The sequence below is a fragment of the Triticum urartu genome, chromosome 4A (genome assembly GCF_056163025.1).
Source record: "Triticum urartu cultivar PI428250 chromosome 4A, HENAU_Tu73, whole genome shotgun sequence".
Lineage (NCBI taxonomy): Eukaryota > Viridiplantae > Streptophyta > Magnoliopsida > Poales > Poaceae > Triticum > Triticum urartu.
Window position 1 is genome coordinate 76,532,636 of NC_141876.1, and position 5,052 is coordinate 76,537,687.

Here is a 5,052-nt window from a genome sequence, read left to right on the forward strand (position 1 = left end):
AAACGTCACAACATAACTGGGTGATTATAAAGATGCTCTACAGGTGTCTCCGATGGTGTTTGTTGAGTTGGCATAGATCGGGATTAGGATTTGTCACTCCGATTGTCGGAGAGGTATCTCTGGGCCCTCTCGGTAATGCACATCACTATAAGCCTTGCAAGCAGTGTGACTAATAAGTTAGTTACGAAATGATGCATTACGGAACGAGTAAAGTGACTTGCCGGTAACGAGATTGAACTAGGTGTGATGATACCGACAATCGAATCTCGGGCAAGTAACATACCGATGACAAAGGGAACAATATATGTTGTTATGCAGTTTGACCGATAAAGATCTTCATAGAATATGTAGGAACCAATATGAGCATCCAGGTTCTGTTATTGGTTATTGACCGAATTGGGGAAGGGGTTAGCCCCCCTTTGCTTCTCTCCTTCTCCCTCTTCCTTCTTCTCCTACTCCAACAAGGGAAAGGGGGGAAACCTACTCCTACTAGGAGTAGGAATCCCCCTTGGGGCGCGCCATAGAGAGGGCCAACCCTCCCCTCCTCCACTCCTTTATATATGGGGGAGGGGGCACCCCATAGACACACAAGTTGACAGTTGTCTTAGCCGTGTGCGGTGCCCCCCTCCACAGATTTCTACCTCGGTCATATCGTTGTAGTGCTTAGGCGAAGTCCTGCGTCGGTAACTTCATCATCACCCTCATCACGCCGTCGTGCTGATGAAACTCTCCCTCGGCCTCAACTGGATCAAGAGTACGAGGGACGTCACCGAGCTGAACGTGTGCAGATCGCGGAGGTGTCGTGCGTTCGGTACTTGATTGGTTGGATCGCGAAGACGTTCGACTACATCAACCGCGTTACTTAACGCTTCCGCTTTCGGTCTACGAGGGTACATGGACACACTCTCCTCTCTCGTTGATATACATCTCCTAGATAGATCTTGCGTGATCGTAGGAAAATTTTTAAAATACTGCGTTCCCCAACAATTACCTCACCATGAGGGCATGAACCTAGGTAAACCCTTGTCTCGCGTCTACCCCAATCTAATCCTCTATGCGCGCTCCACCCCATGAAGAACCATGTGCAGGGATCTGACGGTTTTCTGCACCGTCACTCCACATGGGAAGATGCTGCTCATAAATTGAACATACACCAATGACCGGCTACTAAATAGGATGGTTAGTGATGACGCAATATCATTGACTAGCCACCTATAACAGTCAGTCCGTGCTGCCATATTGTCAATTTGAGGTGGACGGTGCCCTTAGCACTGACCGGTCAAGACTAGCCTTGTCAGTGTTAAACTGCCTAGTTAGCTCTCAGAGACTCATACTGACGCCACTTTCAAAGCCTGTCTGTGATGAGCTTCATCTCTGACCAGTGGCCACAGATGGATCAATGATGAGGGATCGGTGGTACAATGAACAGAGACAATAACATTGCATCATGAAATTTCAAATTCTCATTTCAAACTGCACTGAACAGAAGCAACAACACTACATTTGGAGTATAAATTTTTTGATACAAGAGATACTGGATTAGCAATTACCATAATAAATTTAACAAGTTCCACGATGACATGCAACATTATTTCTGCAATAAATTCATTCTAGTAATAACAGAGCAAGCTCTTTCTTTCCATGTTGCCCTTCTTTCGTCAATAGAAGATCCCAGTTTATGATCGCATGGAAGTAGTGGAGAACTGAAATTTTGTAGAGTATATGTAAGCAACACCAGCTTAAATACAACATAAGCTAAATGCAATTATGTAAACAGGGTAAACACATAATAACAATGAAAATCTACACTATAAGTAAACTATGGATAGTCGGCAAAAACCAATGGAAACCAAGTATGCAAATTTGATTATGTTCCTTCCTTTTAGAAAAGGATGGGGTCGCAGTATCTTAGTCCAAGCATTTTGGGGCTGCAAATGAGAGAAAAAATCAATTCTTTTGAAAGCCTTATGCAACTTAACTAGCCATACCAGGCAAATAGTTTGAATGCAATCAGGTAACTTCACAAACAAAAACTATGCAGCATATTAAGATTTTGACTGTCCGGTTATTTGTGCTGTGGTGAATGTATTTTACTATCCATTGTGAGAAACTAGCCGCAAACTTTGAATAAAATTGGCAGGCTAGTTACACAAACGAATTTTTAAGATCCACCTCGATCCCATCCATAGTCTAATTTGATCAATCAATATGGATTTTGGAGGGTACATCATAACTACACAGATTTCAAAATATGCAGATGTACTTTTGTGGAATTTTGCCACTTGAAACATTAGTGTATAGGCAGCAAGCGAACAATTTAAGCGGTGGGTTTCTCAGAAGCGGCCAGAGTAGACTACTGAAAGATATTAGAAATTCCTCTCTTCACTTGCATGAAACAAAGTGATCTCAAAACAGAGCCTCTGATCTAGTCCATATTTAATTTTCATACCTGGTTTGCCCTTTTGCTTGCACAGCGTCCATCGAGCCTCTGAACAATGCTTTCGATTGAGGGTCTGCTCTTCCGATCAATGCGCACACAATCTAGACCAATTTCAATGCATACTTTTACTTCCTGGAGGCCATTTGCATTTAATTTTGAGTATCTGGATGCTATGTGTCCTTCTGTCCAATTTTGACGTACCTACGTAAAGAATTTCGAACAGTTATCCTAGGTGACAACATAAAGTTAAACTCTAACATAAGCTTCTTGATTTCAACAATTAAATCAGCATGTAGTATTCTTTCTTACTCTTTCGATAAACTCCCTTGCTGAAGGTTCGTTCTGTTTGGGGTTATTCTTCTCGCCGGTGGTAGTCTCGATGATTAATAGGCCTAAACTATATATGTCTGACTGAGCGGAGATTTCACCTCTGTATAGGTATTCTGGGGCTATGTATCCGCTGCATATAATTAGCAGTGATAATTTAATACGCATTGCTAGAAAGTGAAGATGCAATTTACAACAAAATATTAGAACAGTTCTGGTCAGCTTACTATGATCCCACAACATTCTGTGTGTTTGCACGTGTTTGTTCTTGACCAAAGAGCCTGGAAAGTCCAAAATCCGCGATTTTCGGTATCATGTTATTGTCCAGCAGTATATTTTGAGGCTTCAAATCCATATGGATAATAGGAATCCTATGAAGAAAGAGTAAACCATCGCAGATCCCCTTAATTATTTTGAAGCGCGCATCCCAAGCCATGTTAATGGGTTTGTCTGAAGTTAAAGATTAAGTTATTTCAGTAGCTAAGATAGTAGTTCAAGGAATAGAACATGAGAAGGTAATCCGTGCTCCAAACATTGTAAAATAACTAAATATTACTCCGTCCGTATCAAAATATAAGACATTTTTGTACTTAGGGAGTAGATGAAACTAAAATAGAAATTTATCATCACATACCAAAAAGGTTCTTCTAAAGGCTTCCCATAGGTAAATATTCGTAGCAGAGTAGGCTTTCATAAACATCTGCAACAATATATCTTCCATTGTTTTGAACAACTTTCTTTTGTCCTTCATGGCAGTACCCAACCAACTTTACCACATTCTTATGGTGGAGAGCCATGATATTCTGGACCTCATTGGTAAACGCTTTGTCGCGTGCAACCGGTGCACTCTCTGCAAGCTTCTTCATGGCAATCCTTTGGCTATCTGGCATAACTCCCTGTTCAACCTCAAAGATACTTTTTCAGCAATCATTGTCATTTTCGTCAACAAATTCCGAAAATGCGAAAAGTTGTCGAGGCATGAACATACCGTATAAACCGTTCCAAATGCACCCGTACCAAGAATGCGATGGTCTGAGAACTGATCTGTGATAGTCCTCAAGAAGTCCAACGGCAGTTCCTTGGGTAATGTGCTTAGAACAGTCTGATTGTTCTCCGTATTGGCTCCTCCAGCGTAAGTGGCCATTTCTGATGGTATGAGAAGTGATAGATGTGAGCTGCTGCAAGCCATGGATTTATTGAAACAATGGAAATAAAATCTACCCTTTTTAAGAAAGGAAAAAACATGTAAGCCATAACATCTTGTTTTAACTGAGCTATAAGCATGGTTGTGCTACAATCATCTGAAAAACAACAAGGTTCTTAATAGACAGCACTGACCTGGAGAAGATCCAACACTTAGGTATGCTGCTATAGATGCTGGGAAGGGGACAGCGAAATGGGGGTGAGAGGCTTGTGAGATGAATGGTTTCTGCTGGCCGAAGGTGCTTATAAATCCATCGCAAAAAAGAAAAGTTGCTTATAAATGAACCCAACGAGATCTGGATTGAGTTGACTTGACTTGACTCTCCCTCGAGTATTTCTCCTTCTTTGAAAAGAAAACGGGGGATCTGTAGCGCGTGAGGACCTCCACCGTGAGTCTGCCTCTGGGGTGGACGTCGGCGTGTCCGTGTACACTGCGAGGTAGGATCCAAAACACTGCGAGGTAGTGTCCGTGTACAAAGCGCGTCTCCAGTAGTCGCGTTGCTTTTGGAAAAACGAGAAAGAGGCTAATGCTAGAGGGTAAGAGCATCTAGCAGACCCCGTATATATCCGTGAGACTGTGACCCGTAAAATAACCGTTAAAATATGGGTCGGCGTGGAAAATTCTGCCCGAGCAGACTCCTCAAACGCGACCGATCCGTAGAAGATTTTGCGGGGTGTGGCAAAAGTTCGACCTCAACCTCTAGATTCACAGGATGGGAGGCCGACCGAGCTCGCCCCCTATCAGCAGCGAGATTTGGCGGGAGAGAACTTTCCGCGCGGCCGTTCCCGCTTCCCCCCTCCTCGGCCGCCATTGCCCCGTCACCGCGCGCTCCGTTTCGTCTTCCCCGCCATGGAAGCCTTCCAGCCGTCCCCCGACACCATGGAGGAAGCGGCAGGGCAACGTCGTCGTTCAGTGCGGCAATCCGGCTGGCCCCGCCGGAAAGGCACGCGCACTGGGCGCCTCCGCTGCTGCGCGATCTGCCCGGCCGCCGGCGGAGAAGGTGAGCAAGGTTTCGGGCGTGAAGCGGAAGAAGGTTCCAACGAAAAGGCCGGAGCCTTCGTCCACTCCCCCCGCCCCGGCG

At 44.4% G+C, this 5,052-nt stretch overlaps 1 pseudogene across 1 annotated transcript; it reads right to left on the bottom strand.

Annotated features, from left to right (window-relative positions):
- Nucleotides 1–1,440: 1,440 nt before the first annotated feature.
- Nucleotides 1,441–4,316, bottom strand: LOC125550804 (cysteine-rich receptor-like protein kinase 44; annotated as a pseudogene). Its single transcript, XR_015600354.1, has 7 exons — nt 4,106–4,316; nt 3,756–3,913; nt 3,402–3,663; nt 2,995–3,217; nt 2,750–2,900; nt 2,450–2,641; nt 1,441–1,703 (listed from the first exon to the last, which is right to left on the bottom strand). The product of XR_015600354.1 is annotated as a cysteine-rich receptor-like protein kinase 44 (transcript).
- Nucleotides 4,317–5,052: the final 736 nt, after the last annotated feature.